The sequence below is a fragment of the Ambystoma mexicanum genome, chromosome 5q, assembly GCF_040938575.1.
Source record: "Ambystoma mexicanum isolate Mex_15411 chromosome 5q, UKY_AmexF1_1, whole genome shotgun sequence".
In the NCBI taxonomy this organism is placed as follows: Eukaryota; Metazoa; Chordata; class Amphibia; order Caudata; family Ambystomatidae; genus Ambystoma; species Ambystoma mexicanum.
Window position 1 is genome coordinate 81141710 of NC_090933.1, and position 18022 is coordinate 81159731.

The 18022-nt window shown below is 44.3% G+C and overlaps 1 protein-coding gene across 4 annotated transcripts in view; it reads right to left on the reverse strand.

Annotated features, from left to right (window-relative positions):
- TMEM245 (transmembrane protein 245) overlaps nucleotides 1-18022 on the reverse strand; it is a 956632-nt gene that overhangs the window by 415314 nt on the left and 523296 nt on the right. The window lies entirely within an intron of this gene.

Genomic DNA, 18022 nt, shown 5'->3' on the forward strand with positions numbered 1-18022 from the left:
ATGAGTCTAGCAACAGTATCACCACTAGTGCATATCTCAGCCATAAAGAAATAGCTATGGGGCCATGAAAGGCTCACTGACTTTGACAAGGACAGCACTCTCGGTCAGTAACAGAAAGCAGCATTTGTTAAGACTCCAAAAAAGGTTTCCCAGTTAATGCAGAGCACACACACCAAGGAAAAAAGGAAACAACACATGCAGCCTGCATTTTCTAAAGTACAAAACACTCACTGTGGAGACAAATGTACTGTTAGGCATTTTACCGCTGAACCTTTTGCTCCAACCCAATGGGTGACCTGTGGCACCATGACATGGGCCCATTAGGAAATCAGGGCATATCCAGGTGCAAGCTTCCTGTCCTTTTCCCTCTACGTTCACTTCATGTAGATCAAAAGGCTGGGTCGGAGGGCAGGGGTCGGCAAGAAGTGGTGCTAAGGCTACTATAAGGCTACTATGCGAGTAATGCGAGCTTACAATTACATCCATCACCCTTCCTCCAGACTCCTGGAAACATTATTTGGAATTGAGATGTTTAATGAGAGTACTCTCCAATGGGATTCCTTTGCCCCTCTTACCCAAATTGGGCATCAGGCATATAGCCAATGTCCATAGAATAGTGCTTGTAAAATCTATGGTGAGTGCCAACTCTCTAAATGGTATCCATAGACAGGATGGTGAAGTAAGACTGAAGCTGCAGCCTCACCCAAGGCATGAGCATTTGTTAGGGAAAATTCTCATAAATGTGCTAATTCCTCTCTACCTTAGAGACCCCCAGCTCCTTTGTTGAACTTTGGCACTCTGTACTTTTTAATTCTGTTTGTTTTCTGGGTTTATTTTTTTTTGATTATGGTGTTTTAGACAACTCCATAGGCATCTTTTTTATTTGTGTCACACAGCACCCTCAGTGCAGTGACACAGGGAAGCCTTCTAGGCTCTCCCAAGGATGAAATACCGTCTCTGGGATAAAGTACTGTTTCCCAGAGAATGTAAAGTGAAATGGACTTTACTAGTCTTTCCTAATTCCTAGACCCAGCACACACCATCTTACAATGGAGTGCTGGAGGGGTTACATAGTATCCCGTGTCTAAATACTCATGTAGCAGTCAAATGCTACCCTTTCCTATTGAAGACTGTTGGCAGTGGTTTTACAACGAACTTCCATGATTTTTTCCGACCGTGAACAGCGGTAGCTAAAAATCACAGGAGCTATGTTTTCAAGATGGCACCTTAAGCCCCTTTGTTTAAACGGGTCCCGGTCTTCTTTTTTCGCTGTTTCTTTTTAGAAAGCTCCTTCTAGAGTTTGTCTCTGCGCGCCAAACCAGGTTTGGTCCCTTTGTTTGTGTGCCTTTGGCATGCTTCAGAACTGAAGACCGCCTTTTTGGCGTCTGAGTGTCTGGGGTGAGCAGGAAGTGAGGGAGGTGCCCGAAACTCCCGTGCTTAGCCTCCTAGGAGACACAAATGTACTCTGGCGTGATTGGCTGGCTGACTGTCCGTCAAGGACAGCCACCCTGCTGGGTGAGTGACAGCTAGGCTGGAATGAAAGGGAGAGAATTGTTTAAAAGGCGAGTCTCTTGGACTGGAAAGCAGAGTCGACCACTGGAACGAAAGAACCGAAGAAGAGCTGGAAGAGAACAGCTGCTGCAACCCCAGGACCGTTGGTTTGCCCGGTTAAGCCCTGCTGTCCTTGAAGGACGACGACTTCTTTGAGCTGGTGGGACTAATCAACTCATAGGCCAACTGGATACCATTCTCAAGGCTAGGATTAACCAGGGAGGGGGATACCAGCTTGTGTGCTTGAATCTACAGCTACTGGAACTGAAGGGACGCCATCTTGTTTGCTTTTTCGACAATCCTGTGCAGTGCAAGAGTCCCCTGACGTCCTCCCTCTTGTCCTCATGTCTGAGGCTCAGGAACAGTGAGATCTGTAGGAACTGCCAGGAGCCAACAACTTCAGCTGCATTTGTTTCTTCATACTATGGTACTGTGCCAACCCGATTGAGAGAACGTCACTCTCGCAGTGAAAGTTCGTGAAACTTTCCCCAACTTTCCCCAACTTGCAGGCCTAATCAGCTTGTGACCCCACAAATTATTCTTTTTCACTTAAACTACTTCTGCAAACCTTTGCAAAGACTTTACCGTTTGATGCCAGAACTGCTCTTTCCTATCCAGAACACTAGCCCATTGACTTTGGCCTGGCCTATTGACTTCAATTGAACTCTTCTGGTGAACTGAAACTATTTGAACTGTCTAACAAGTATATGTGACCTATTCTACTTACCTTGTCCCTTTTGCTCACTTCTAAGTAACTGAACTGCCATTTGGCTTCTATTTCAGGGGAGCTCCAACTGTCTCAAAATCTTGAGGTTTGTATTGAAGTGTATTGGTATACAATATTAAGTTGCCTCCTTCTAGTGAAATGTTTTCTAAATGATTGTGTAATAAATTAATAAGTGTTTTACCAAGAAACCTTGCGTCTACTTGAAAAACTGTGATTGAAAGTCCTCTGTGGAATTACTTGTACTGCTCACATTCACTCTTGAGATAAGCCTGGCTGCTCAGCTCGCTACCAAAAACTGTGTGGTACAGACTTATACCAAAGGTTGGTTTGGCTAACACCTGTAGTCCTAATTGTGTGCAGTGGTCCCTGAGGGTACTGCATGCAATTCTGCCGAACAGAATTTATCCTTGTAGGGTCAGAGATCCCCGCTTTAAATTACACCTCTCAATGATGCAGCAAACCATTCAACTGTGAATAGGGGCCTTTGTTCCAACCTTTCATAGCATGCACTAAAAGAAGGACTATCCTATCATTAACGCGTACATGAGGCGAAATGGATGAATGCATACTGAGGACCAGCTCAACCTTGTGCAAGTCTGAGTAACATTCAGCAGAAAAGAGATAGAGCTCCCCACTACTTGCATTCACCAGTACAATTGTGTCCCGTGTCACTTGTGCAATGTCACGGATGGCTAAAGGTTGAAAAGGCTCATAAACCAAGAACGAGAAATAGATTAAAATACCACAGCGGGTGGCAAGGGGGATGCAATGAAGAAACACTCCAAGCGTCTGCAGGTACCTTTGTCAATAGATGAGCCTTAAATATTTCCACTAGCATTGCCAAAATAATCAGATGGCACAGGCCTTCTTCCTCAATGACACAGAGGTAAAATCAAAGTATCCCGCACGCTAGTATTTTGCTCAGGTGAAGTACTTTTTGCCCGCAGAAATGATTTCTGGATTTATTTATTTATTTTAATTTTTGTAACGTGCCACATGCCCATGGGCCTCGGGGCGCACACGAAGACAAGACAAGAAAAGACAAACAAAAAGGCAGAAGAGGAAAGAAGAATCATAAGCGGGTTATTCCAGGTTAAATAGATGAGTTTTTATGGCCCGTTTGAACACAGTGTAGCTTTGGATCTGCCGTGTCCGAGCTGGTAAGTGTATTCCAAAGAAGGGGACCCTGAGCATCAAGGATGGTACCTCCAAATTTAGCTGTCCTGAATCTGGGGTGTTTGAGGACGACCGCAGTAGATGAGCGAAGATTCCTCTCATTTGACTTGATACTGATGTGTGCAGACAGATATATAGGACTGCTGAGGCTCAGGCATTTGTGCGTCGTAGTTTTGTGTGTTATACAATGTTTAACCGGGAGCCAATTAAGTTTTTTCATGGAGGTGGAGATGTGGGTGCGACGAGTTTGGTTGAAAATAGTACGCACAGCATTATTCTGGGCCACCTGCAGAGATTGAATGTTGGTAACTGTGGTACCAGATAGAAGACCATTACAGTAGTCAAATCTAGAATTAATCAGTGCCGTGGACAGAAGAGCACAGTTTTTTTCAGTGATAAATGGCCGAATATATCCTGTTCGCCTGTTGATCAGTCTGCAGCTAGACTTGATGTTAGAGACGTGGGACTTCATGGATAGTTCTTCATCAATGACAACTCCTAGGGTCTTAACTTTCTTTTGGACGGCGATGATATTATCTGCAATAGGGAAGCTGGCATAGTTAGGATCAAGTTTAGTCCAGGTGCGTTTAGATGACACTATTAGGAGTTCAGTCTTTTTATCATTCAAAGATAGAGAGTTACAGGCCATCCAGTCCTGTATGGCTTTGTATATGTTATTGATGATTCCAACATCATTACTATATGAGCCACTCAGTTGTATGACTACCTGAGTGTCATCAGCGTAGTTTGTGTATTGCACTCCTAATTTACTTAAGTGGGCGGATATACAGATTAAAAAGCAGAGGCGACAGACAGGAACCCTGTGGAACTCCACATGTCAGAGATAGGGGAGGATTGATTGTTGCCTACACACACCCTTGCCATTCTAGGACCTAGAAAGGAGGCTATCCATCTAGATGCTGTCGTGGAACAATTGGCGACCTCTCCGAGCCTTGACACCAGTAAGCTGTGATCAACCAGGTCAAAGGATGCGGAGAGGTCCAGTAGCATAAGCAGTGCAGCTTGGTTTTTATCTGCTATGCCAGCCAGAGTAGATTTAAGATCGAGCATGGCCGTCTCAGTCCCATGACGAGCTCTATAACCTGACTGTCGGGTGCCGAGAATTTAATGTTTCTCGACATGAGCCTGTAATTGCAGGTATGCAAGTTTGTCTAGTATCTTGAGGATAAAAGGTACATTTGTTATGGGCCTATAGTTATCATTGTTGGTGGGATCCAGATTTTCTTTCTTTAATAAAGGTGTAATCCATGCAGATTTTAACAGGTCCGGTACCAGACCCTCGTCAAAAGACAAGTTTATCAGTTTGGTAATCCACGGGACTAAGGTGTCATTGGACTCCTTAAGGATGCTTGTATGACAGTCATCGGCAGGACAAGAAGTGGCCTTGAGATCTTGTATAACTTTAGAGACTTCCTTTTCAGTATAGTGAGTAAATGAAAATTGAGGGATAGTACTTTCTACTTTGTTAGGAGAGATTGTTTCTGTAGGAGTTTGCGCTGGTACTACATTACCGAGGGCCTTCTTGATTTCTTCTTTGTGGGAATCAATCTTAGATAAGAATGCATCATGAATGCCCTGACACCAATTATCTCTGATGATATTATTGGAAGGTGGAGGCTGATCTTGAAACTCTGCTAGGATTTTAAATAGCTCGCCAGCATTGGATTTTGCATTCAAAATGCTTTCATTATAGTATTTGGCTTTGGCCTCAACGATAAGTTTTTTATAGGTTAGAATGGATTTTTTATAGTTAGGGTGTTGTTGTTTGGATCCTTCCTCCAGGCTCATTCGAGAGCTCTTTTTTTTGTCTAGCGTCAAGAATGTTGTCGGAGAACCAAGTGTTCTTTATGGTTTCAGTCTTTATGGTCTTCATTTTCATGGGGGCAAGGTCATTGGCTACTTTTTTTTAAAAAAAACTTTATTTTTGCATTTTGGTGTTACATGCATACATAACAAGCCCGAACTGCGGGCTGCAAACTAGCGCCGTTGATCCCATCCCACACGCTCCCCCTGTTCCCCCAGACCCTCCGTCCCAAGTCACAATCTTTACGGTTAGTCGGTCTCACTGTGCAGCGATCCTCTGTAGAGTTTTAGACCACCGGAGTGCTGTTTTGTGATGGGTTGGCCGGTACTTGAGGGGAAGCTGCATTGGAGAGGAGAAATGAAATGTATGGACCCCAAATGTCCGGAGGCCTCGCATGTAGGGGTAGTGTTTTTATGAATTCCAGTTCTGTTTCTTGGCAGTAGAGAGCATCTTTCTTCCAGTTTGACAGTGTTGGAGGCAGACCCCGACCCCATGCCATGGCTATTCTTCTATGTGCTAGTGCCAATAGTACGTTTGTTAGTTTTCTAACTGGAGGTGATAAGGGTTTTGTCATCCCAAGGAGTGCTACTATTGGAGTAAGTCCTATCTTCTCGCCAATTATTGCTTTGGTTTCGCCGATTACGCCAGACCAGAATTTGGCCACCGCCGGGCAGTTCCATGCGAGATGCAGGAAGTCAACCTCAAACGTACCGCATCTGTCACATGACGAGTTTGACTCTGGACAATGCCCGTTTCTTTTTTTGGGAGTGTAGTATGTTTTGGGTAAGAAATTGAAATGAATTTGTTTGAAGCGTAAGTTAAGTGCAACTTTTTGTGTCTGTTGAAGTATATAGTCCCAATCTTCGTCCGGGATGGGCTTGTAGTGATTGTTCCCATCTTGCTTTTGTTTTGGGATTTGTTGGTAGTGTGTCCGTTAGCAGGGATCTATAAATCGATGATACCAATTTGCCCACCCCTTGTGCCTGGATTACTCGTGCAGTAGTTGCCACGTAGATGGTTGTTGTGGGAACGAAGGGATGCGCTCCTGCAGGGTATAACAAACTCTAAAGTATATGAATATATCCAGGGAAGTGGTTCTACCTTTCACCTTTGCTTATTGCAGTGTTAAGAAGGTTCCTTGCGTGAAAAGATCGCCTAGCGTGCTTATTTTGCATTTGTCTGCCCAGTTTAGGAACACCTGTTCGGCAGTGAGTGGGACCCCGGGGATGAATTTGACGGGGCGTAAAGGCAAATATCTAAACTGCAGCTTATACTTTTGGGCCATTTTCCGCCATATCGTGTATGTGGATTGCACTATGTTCAATGTCGTGTGTGGTACTGCTCGTTTACTGATGTTCACGGCTCTCAACAGGTTGGGCGAGGCCAGTGCCCGTTCGACCTGTACGTGTGGTCTTATGAACTGGGTCGCATACCAGTGGCTAAGAAACTGGGCTTGGGCTGCCCAGTAATATCTTTCCAGATCGGGCAGTGCTAGGCCGCCTTTGGCTACGGGGAGTATGAGTGAAGTGTATGCCACTCTTGCCGGTTTGCCCACCCAGATAAGGTCGAGAATCAGGCTTCTCAGATTCCCCAAAAAGCGGCGTGACAGCAGGATAGGGATATTGGTGAATAGATACAGTAGTTTAGGGAGAATTACCATCTTCACCAAGGTATCCCTTCCCCAGAGAGTGAGGGGGAGTGTTTTCCACCTGTTCACCTTTTCCCTTAGCGTTCTGAGCGTGTTTTCGTAGTTATATTTAAATATATCGTGGTGGTTCAAGGACATCAGGATCCCCAGGTATCGGACGTGGGATTTTTCCCAATGGAAGTTGAAATCATCAGAGAATGTTCTAGTCTTGGTGTTTAAGGGGAATACGATTGATTTGGCGTGATTTATTTTTAATCCTGATACCGACCTGAACTTTATTATTTCTCGCATAATCGGGTTGAGATTTTCGCATGGGTTTCGTATATACAGGACTATATCGTCAGCATAGAGGGATATTAATCTGTGAGGTCCTATTTTAAGCCCTCTCTGAATTTGGCGGTCACAGAGGCCAGCCGCTAGGGGCTCCATCACTAGTGCAAATATCATGGCGGATAGTGGGCATCCTTGTCTGGTGCCGCGTTGGAATTTTATATACTCAGAGCAGGTAGTTCCTTGGGTGATTGTTGATAGGGGTTGATTATAGAGAAGTGAGACCAGTTTGATGTATTGATTCCCCTGTCCGAGCTGTTGCAGCACTGCAAACAGGAAGGGCCATTCGACAGAGTCGAATGCCTTTTTGGCATCCAACAGCACTGCTACTGCCTGTTGATCGGGGTCTAGTGCTGCCAGTACCCCGAACATTCTTCGTATCCCGAAAGTTATGTTGCGTCCGGGGACGAAACCTGCCTGGTCTGAGAGTACCAAAGCGGGCATTAATGGGAGAAGTCTGTTCGCAAGAATTTTGGCCAGGATTTTATTGTCAAGGTTGATTAGTGAAATTGGTCAATAGGAATTACATTCTTCGGGGGGTTTGTCTTTTTTGTGCAGGAGGATTACGTTGGCTTCCCTTAGTGTTTGTGGGAGGATGCCGGATTCAATCGCTTCTTCAAAGATATTTAGGAGGGGGGCTATAATTGGGGCAAAAAATGTGTAGAACTCGCCGGTTAAGCCGTCGGGTCCGGGGGCCTTGGATGACGGTAGACTTTTTATTGATTCTTGGATCTCATCGATTGTGATGGGGTCGTTCAGTGTCTCTCGGAGTTCCCTCTCTACCCAGTACAGTTCTGTGTCGTTGAGGTAGTTATGGATCGCATCGTTGTCTTCTTCTTTATGTAGTATGTTTCCTTGTGGTGACCGGAAACTCGTCACCCTTGTTGGTTTCCTGCCTGCGGTAATGAGACGTGCAAGGAGAGCACCAGGTTTCTGACCGTCGCCGTATTGCCTGATTCTGTGGTTGTGGCCTAAGAATTTTATTTCACGTTCTGCTAGGTTTCTGAAGTTGAGAAGTTCTTCTTTCAGCATTGCCTGAATATGATTCACATTTGTGGTGGCTTACGGATCTTCCAGGCTTTTCAGGTGAGTTTCGCTGGCGCTTAGTTCTCTTCGGATTAGTTTCAGTATTCCGTTCTTAGCCAAGCAAATGCCCCTTATGTAGCATTTGAGTGATTCCCATAGCCCTCCTGCGGAGTTAACCGTGCTGTGGTTGATTTCAAGGAAGGCACTGATTTCCTCTCGTAGTTCTGTAACAAATACTTGGTCCGCAAGTGATCCAGGTTTAAAGCGCCAATGTGGTGGCCTTGGTCCGATAGCCGGTAGGTTGCATTCAAGTGTTACAGTGGCGTGATCAGAGAATGTTTTGGGAAGTATTTGGCAACTGCCCCATTGCCATTTGCTGTGTGAGGAGACCAGCATGTAATCAATGCGTGAACTTCTATTATGAACGCTTGAGTGGTAGGTGTAGTCTCTGGTTTCCCAGTTTTGGTGTCTCCATATATCTAGTAGGTCAAAAGTTTTGCAAATCTCTTGTGCTTGTAAGCTGGCCCTGGATGGATTCGCTGTTGTTGGCTGAGACTTGTCTTTCTGTGGGTCGAGGTGTGTATTCATGTCACCTCCCCAGATTATGGTTGCGTTACGTACTTGTGCAAGGCAAGAAAACACCCAGTTGAAATTGTTTGCACCATCTGTGTTAGGGGCATAAGAATTGACGAATACCACTTCCTCTCCTTCCACCATCCCCTGCACCAGGAGTGCCCTCCCCTTGGTGTCTCTCTCCATTTTGATCAGACGGAAACATATCGATGAGTGAATGAGGATAGTGACTCCCCTTGCGTAGGATGAGTAAGAAGAAAAATAACGGTGGCAACCCCAGTTTCGGGCCCAGAGGTGTTCGTTATGCGGTAGGAGATGGGTCTCTTGGATCATTGCCGCCTCAATCTTGTGCCATCTAAAAAGTTCTAGGATCTTTTGTGTCTTGGCTGGGCTATTGCCCCCTCTAATATTCCAGGATGCTACCTTGAATTGTCACGGTGGTGTTTTATGTGGCACATAATTAAGAGCGTAGCGTTTGGCTTCTCAAAGGTGGTGAACCAGTGCATGGGTTGACTGGAACATATTGACTATGTAGGAGCGCGGGGCGAGGCCGGCGGGTGGGCAACGTTGCACGGCACGTGCCTTGAACTGCAACAACTTTATAACAACTTTCCTTGCACGGACAACCCCCAACTTGTCCATTTGGAACCCCCCCCCCCAACTAGAACATGAAGCATGCTGTGCACGGGGCGCAGGTGACCTTCCAAGACATAGGCCCCCACCTCCCAGTTACGAGAATTGACCTGATGCCTTGTTTCAATATAGCTTTGTGCAGGTGCTTCGGGTATTCATCACGGCAGGACTCTCGCCGTCCTCACTCTGCCCGATACTCCAGCACTTTGGTTTGCGGGTTTGCATCCTTGCCTGTCGAGGAACAGTGTGGCCTCCTCGGGGGAGTTGAAGTGTGTATTGCCTTCGTACTGAACGCGTAGTTTCGCTGGAAAGAGCATCGAATAAGTGATTAGGTTGTCGCGCAGTCTGTGTTTGACATGAGTGAACGACCTCCTTTGGGCTTGGACTGAAGGAGAAAAGTCTGGATAAAACTGTATGTCGTCTCCGTCATAGTGGAGTTTACCCTTCTCTCTTGCCATTCTCAGGATCGTGTCCTTGTCCTTCTAGCTTAAAAGCTTGGCGATGATCGGGTGGGGAGGTGTCCCCGGAATGTATCTGGTAGCAGGGATCCTGTGGGCTCTTTCCACTACGAATAGTTGCGACACTGCAGTGGTGCCGAACAACTCAGTGCATAGTTTCTCAATGTGCTCCTCCATTTTGTTTTGTAGCTTTTGTTCCCCGATTCCGACTATTCTTATATTATTCCGCCTGGAGCGACCTTCCAAATCGTCATTCTTGGCCAGAACTGTTTTCATTTGGCCCTCTAATGTAGAGACTCGTGTGGTGAGTGCTGATGCACCGTTGTCCAGGTCGGAGACCCTTTGTTCTACAGAGTCCAACCTGTCGCTATGTTTATCGAGGCGGTGTTGCAGCAGGTCCACCTTGGACGACAGCAAGTCAATCTTGCTGTCTAAGCTGCCTATCCCCGCTTTTAAGTCCAATAGGATTTCCCGAATGTCTGGTTGTGCCAGGTGTTCTTCCTCTGGGAGATTAGCACGGGAATCTCGGCAGCTTTCCGACCTGGGAGCCTTGGGCGCCGGGCCCGCATCGAAGTTGAGTTTTCTCTGGGACTTGTCGATTTTCCCCCATCTTGACTTGGGTGGTGGCGTCGCTATTGCTTGCGTGTTTGTCCTGTGCTGCCGAAGACAGGGTTGGGGTTCCCAGTTTGCGTTTAGGCTTTGCACGTAGGCCAAGAGGAATTGGTTGCATCGGCTCTTGTGGACGTGTCCGATTCCGCGTTTGCTATGTGGGGCGCTGGCACAGGTTTGTGTACGACTGCTGGGGTCACGCAAAGCTGGGCTAGGTGGATTTCAAGTGGGGGACTGGTAGCATTTAGTAGCTGTATATTTTCAAGGCGAGATCTTATTCCCAGTGGGGTTCCGCTGACTCCTGGTGTTATACAGGCAGGATTTCGCCGCTGCGCAACGCACCAAGAAGAGTCTAGGCTAGGGTGCGCGGTGTGACTTTATGTCCCAATGGTTTTGCTGCATTGGCGGGTGCCCTCCTTTTTCCTCCCCCGCTTTATTTTGTCTTAGTTCCCAGTTGACTTTGTTTTCCCCCTGAATATTTTGACGCACCCTCTGCCGTTCACATGTCGGCGTCCGCTCCGACAGTCTTCCTGCTGGCGGTGGGCGAGGTCTTCGGAGCTGCTCCGCTGGGCCGGGGAGGTGTCTCGCCCGCCCCGCGCGGCTCTACCACACGATCAGGGCGTCAGGCGGTGTGCCGCTGGGCGTGGGCGGGAGATGCGATGCCGCTTGATGTCGCAGCGGGCCGCGGTTCGCGGGGGGACAACACCCAGCAGGTTGGCTTGAGCTGTGCCGCCCGCCGGTGGCTCCTCACTGTGGCTGTTGGTCCCGGTGGTGCCTCCCAGTTGTTCGCAGAGGTATTTGCCAGGTGGCACGTCGTACCAGGGGCCTGCGCAGCTCACGATCGTACGGCCCGCACCACGTTGTAGATAACTCGTGGATGTCAAGTCCGATTTGCTCTGGATTTTCGGCAGGGGTGAAGCCCCGTGCTGAAATGGTGTAATTCCTGCGTATTTGGAGATTTTCACATCAGGATTGCAGCGATTAAACAGGATTCATGTGGGAGGTTGCCGAGAGCCCACAGGGGAGCCGCCATCTTGGTTGGTCCGCTAGCGCCCTCTCATTGACTACTTCTTTAATATTGAGTAACAGATGGTTGACTATTAGCTAAGGGTTGAAGCTCGGATTACAGCAGCGTGGCTAGTTTAGGGGCCGTTAGATTTTTAAGGTTGCGGGTCATCATTTGTATGCGCGGGTAGGTGTTAAGTTTGGGAGGGGAAGAGGGTAGTGTGATCTTGGCCTGAACGAGGGAGTGGTCTGACCAAATGCATGGCATGATCGAGATATCAGAAATGTTAGTATTTTGTGATATGAGCCAGTCAAAGGTGTGCCCACTATTTTGCGTAGGAGAGTTTATCCATTGAGTAAGACCAAAGGAGGTAATGGTGTCCATAAGGCTGGTGCCCACTTTTTCTTGTTGAACGTTCCTTTTGAAAGACTAGTCTGGCTGGCACAGTGCTAGTTACTCAACAATCAATTGGCCAAACTGAAAATGGGGGGGCAGTGTTGGATTATGAACCCATTATGTTAGGAGAAGAGATTCTCCATTAGAGGATGGGGCAGCGGGAGAGTCAATGAGCGAGTTCGAGAACCCAAACCACCTTCTCCAAAGGGAAACCACAATGTTCAAAATGTCACCATGTTGTTACAAAAGGTGGGAAAGTGGCAAATGCCTGAAAGCGCCAGCATACTTTAAATAACAATTCAACTAATTAAGTGTTTCTAGAAAAATAAAGCCTGGCGGTAAAGTGAGAATGACCAAAGCATTATTGTCAACAATTTCAAAAGATGTCCATGATTTTGAAGGGTCTCATCTAGTTGGAAAAATGATTATATAACATTAAATATAAATTCAAGGTTTATACATAAGCTCATTCTAAAATGCGGTTAAGGGAATTATTCAGCAGATCTATTAATTTCATATACCCGTGTAGCCATAATGTATGCTAATCTTTGTGATACATGTTAGTAAAACAATATCAGCAAATGTGTGGGTGTGTGTTTTATTTCTGCACCTTGTGTGCGACGTTAATTCTGTAAAAAGATTAAATAAGCATTTGCAGAATTAATCATGGTTTTTTTATAAATTAGTAAGGTGTTTTTTGTACTGTTTGTATTGCATTTCTCAGTTCATTACGAACTATTAACATATCACATCGACAGAATACACAAATGTTACATACAATATAAAAAATACAAAAAAGATAACTATGCATAGTTCATAAAAGACACCCATATTTAAATCACTGAATCAATCCTTATCCTTTTGCTCGTGAAACAGGATCATTTAGGTAGCAAAGAGCAGACATCAGTTCACAGTCATTTGAGATAGTTCAAAAACAAAGGCCTGCCATACCTATTCAAGGGCAATAGTTCTAGATTTATTGCATCCAGACAATCCATTAAGCCAAAATAGCTCAGTGTGTATATCAACTAGGTCATCAGCAAGATGTATATAATATCTGATATAGTACTTTGGCATAGCTTTACATGCCGTGAGTGTGTGTCTAAGGGTTTCGATGAAAGTGTGGTACAAACAGAGGCGGCAACCGCGATTCATCCCTGGTAGGTGGTGCCACCACATAAACAAACTTCTCATAGAGGGACAGGGGAACTGGTAGATATATTTTTGCAAAACACAACAGGGAGGGCCCGAGGAGCTGCAACATCCACCAAATGCTCCATGTAGCATCACTCAAAAAAGGGTGGAAGTTATTCGATTCTATTCGTAACTTCTAAAATACCAGACTACAGCATGCTAAATCGCCCTTGCAGAATAGTCTATCCCTATGACAGATTGTTATCTTGTCCTATTTGGCACTGGTGTGCTGCCAATCTAGGAAAGGGGATAGAGAAAAGGCTTGTCCTAATTGGACTCACTACTTTCCAAATATTGATATTTTCCTAAAATCCGACAATGGGGGCGTGTAATATAATTTATTTCTCCCTCTTTAGTGTGTCCAGTAAAAAGCAGATATTCTGACTAGTATGACACACCAATTGCATCTATACTTGTTACGAGGCTCTCACCAGTTGGAACTAGGTCAATTTATGGAGGGAGTACTTTGTAAACTGGGAAATATCATTCATTCCGTTTGATCTAACCCCAGCTCCCCATACATAGAGGAGGGGCTCCGAAACCTCTTGTATTGACCATTTTGCAATCTCGTCAAATCTACAGGATAAGTGTAGCAAAATTGTGATACTTGAGCCTGGTATTGGTGATCATCTGATGATTCAATTGTATTTAACCATGAATGTTGGGAGATCAAAACATTATCCCAACCAGACATTTTTGGAAGGGGACTGCCCAGGCATATCCATACATTGGAGCACAAGTCTATGTGACAAGTTAAATACAGGTTAAATACTATGATCGATGTTCATCCTCCTTCGGATGATGCTATGGCTAACCATTTCACATCTGTACAAATGATAGCAAGTTGGTAAATGCTCAAAAATGCTGGTATACGTAAACTAAAGAGCTGCACTCTCGATAGAGGAGTATAACAAGGCAAAAAAGGTAATCTGCAATATTTATTGCAACAAATGCCTTAATTATAAACACCACTTGCATAATTTAACAAACCAGAGGATGATTGTGAATGTATGTCGCAATGACAGACGCTCCATGTGGGCCATGCTTAGGGCGGACTCCAACACGCTTGCCATCGACCAGGCCTCTATGATATCTGCTGATACTTGGTCAGTGTTCTTTAAGCACAAATTTTGTTTACCTAGCATCTTTAAAAACAACATTATGAAGAAGTTGAGTAAACCAGCTTACCCGATACCGCTATGTTCTATTGAGAACAGAGTGTGCAATGCATAGCCTGAAGTATTCAAAAGCTGCTGTGGCAAACGGCATACCATCATGCGTAATTAAACAAAACCCTGAGCTTTAGGCACGGATATTAAAGATCCAATTTGAAAACATTATCAACTCTCATTGTTCCTCCTTCCTGGTTATGCTCCTTAATAGTACCACTGCACAAAAAGGGTCCAAGAACTGACCCAAACAACTTTCGGCCTATAGCTTTAATAGATGCGGCGGCCAAAGTTTTTGCAATATTGCTGCTTCGAGATTTGCATGTCTACCTGAAATATCATAATATTCTATCCCGATTTCAAATCGGATTTTGGGCTCAGATGGGCACCGCTTTAAATGCAACACTAATGGCCCACCTCCTCACTAAAGAAAAGGTTCCTGCTACAGGTCCTTTGTATAAGGCCTCTATCGATTGGACAGCTGCTTTTGACTGTGTAGTGCGGGGTCTGCTATGGGAGAAAATGGCCCAGATGGGAATTCCTAATCATCTAATATTCTTAATTGCCAAATTACATCAAAATACTTCTTACTTGGTAAGAATAAATCAAATGGGAGCGACCACTAACCCTATTCTGATTGGAGTCGGGGTCAAGCAGGGTTTCAACTTGACGGCAACCCTGTTTAACCTGTAACTCTGCTGTATAAATGAAATTTGGGCTAAGGAAATTAGTTACCCCGCAAGGTTAGGTTCCTTGAAGATCCATCGACTGGCCTTTGCGGACGATATCTTGATTTTTGATCGAACTCCGTTTGGCTCGCAAACCAAACTAACCTTATTTGCTGCTTATTCTAAAGCTCACAACCTACAATTCAATGCAGAAAAGTCTCAAATTTTCATTTTCAGAAATTTAAAAAGGAACTCTTGCTCTTGGAAATGGACCATGGATAAAATCCCAATCGCATGTGCAATTACCATTAAGTATTTAGGGTATCAAATAACTGACACAAATGCGATTGCAATGTGGAAGGAAGAGCTCAGAGTTCCGCTAATGGAATTTTATACTCTAAAAGTTGAGTCAATAATTTTGTATGCCCAGGACATGTGTCTTGTAGATATTGACAAGATTCTTGATCAACTGCAAGCCGGTCTATGCAAAGGGGTTTTGCGTTTAGCTAAGTCTATTCCCAAGGCTGTACACTTAAGCAGGAGCTGGCCCTCATTTCTTTGACAGCTCGATTTAATTGGCAGCTGCTGTCTAACCTAGTAAAAATCCCATTTCCTCCAGTAAACTCGTTATATGAGGACTTAGGGAAAATGATAGTTGTGTGCAATCCACCATCAATTTCGAAATATTATGATAGAATGGTGTCCTTATTAGCTGAGATGGCTCTTACTCCCATGGATTTAGAATTCCTACAAGCACATGTTAAACACCGTCTATTTGGCCACGATTGGGGCAAAACCTTGAATATGATTGGGTCTCTGAAACTTTACAAAGAAGTTGCTAAATTTTGCACCGGGCGATTGCCTTAGAAGCTTTATTTGGTACAATTTCCATGTAACAAGGCACGGAACATCTATCTAAGATTCAATCTAAATCAGATGTTATCCTTGGAATAAAATAAGAGCTGGTATCTGCAAACTTCCCTTAACGTTGCCAACAATTTTACATTCTGCAAATGCGTCAGAGTCCATCAAACATTTGGTGACATATTGTGTGTATTTTGAAAATGACTGCATTAAAACAATTGGAATTGAACGAGTGGGCGGCATGGGCCTGCAATGGTTTTGGATGTCATGCATGTGGGGAAATTGTGTAAAGTCTATCTTGTTGTTGTCCCGGTTCCTTACAATTATAAACTTGGAACTGGAGAATAAGATGCCTATTAGGGATAAAGTACGAACATATTATAAGGATCAATGGTGGCATACTAGCGATTTTGACACGAATATTGCACTCATTGGATGCAATCTTTGCCAAGTGATCTCGAATTCTCGAATAAATGTAGAGTGCTTGTTGAAATGTTGATATATTTCAGGAATGTATATATATGAATGAACTACGATCCGGGTTACAGTCATTTTCTAAGATCTTGTTTATATGAAGAGTGGTCGCATTAACTAAATTCCTACTAGTGCTAGTAATATGGTGATAATGTGTCAGTCATAATAGACGAATGATTGTTTTAACAAAAATGTAAATAGATATATAAATTCAAGAAATGTATAATGAAAATGTTGTAAAAGTTTGTTGATCAAACTAAAAACAACGGTTTGAAATAAAAAATAAAAAAGCAGATATTTGTGAATAAAATACAATATCAGATTTCTTTTTCTATCCCAGGCATTCACTATTCCGAGTGTCCTGGGGGTTCAGGAAATCGACATGAACTCTTGTGGTCTACCGGTTTCAGCGGATTATGTGGTCATCTAGTCGCTTTCTTCAGAACCAAAAAACCTAGAGTCGTTTTTAATTATAAAAGCAGAAGAGTACTGGGTCTTCTTCTGTTTGGGTCAGAAAGTATTCAAATTCTTCTGTGTTGCACCTGTGATGGGAAACAAATTATAAAGGATATATCACTTCCTCTTCCACCTCTTTGCTTCTCCTACAAGGCTGTCGTTAATTCAGTCTTTACCCACCATCCATCCATCCATCCATCATGATTCCTGTGGTTTTCCAGGGAACCCCTGCCGGACAAGCGGTCAGTCTACCGCTGTAACGAGAGAGCCACATATTTCTGCACCTTACGGAAAGTAAAGTCTGGTATAGGAGCTAAGGGAACATAACCGTCCTACATGTTCATGATTTTGGGCCCCGTCCCACTCCCAAGCTTTCTTTTTAAAAACTGACCCAAAAGAATACCCAGGCCCATACTCCAATCTTCAGAATTGTTAACACATTATCTTCTACACATATTATCTTTATGAAAAGGTTTCCCCTGTTCATGTTCATGGTAGTTCTAATGGAAGTGAGGCCTAGCTCCAATTTTATGGTCTGTATCAGGGTCGCACCTCATAGGCCCAATATAAGTCTCCATATATAGCACTCCAGTTTATTGGATCAAGTGTCACAGTCTGCGTATGAACGTTGAAGGGCATAAGTAATGCTGGTTAATAGCTTCTGACGGTATAAAGTGACGATGCCAATCAGACTGTAGCCAGTGCCGTTACTCACAAATTGTTTTATAGATTCCATAATTGCCACTGCCCTCAAATAGAGTTTAAGGATTACTGTCCATCTGCGCTAATAATCAACATCGTATCAGAGGTAACAGTAATTAGAAACTTTATAAAAATTGCCCCCAGGAGTCACAATGATGTTATTTTCCTTCTTAACCTTTCCAAATCTCAAACTTTAATTTACTACCAAATTATTCTTCTCTGCATATTCCATGATGGCTCTCACACTCCTGCACATACCAACAAAGATGGTGTCAAAAACCGCTTGGTCATCAGCATAGCTAGAAACGAGAATCTAGTCTCGCCTAGGTCACAAGGAAAATTGTCAGACCTCTGTAGACTCATCCACATTGGAAAACTAAAGATGAAATAAATCAGGGGCCAGAACGCACCCCTGCTTTACGCCTCTTCTGATCGTAATGGGACCGGACATCATACCAGCCTCACGCAGTTTAACACAAGCAGTATTGTCTTCATGCAGTAGTTCACAAGTGTGCAAGTGATGACAAGGCATATTCA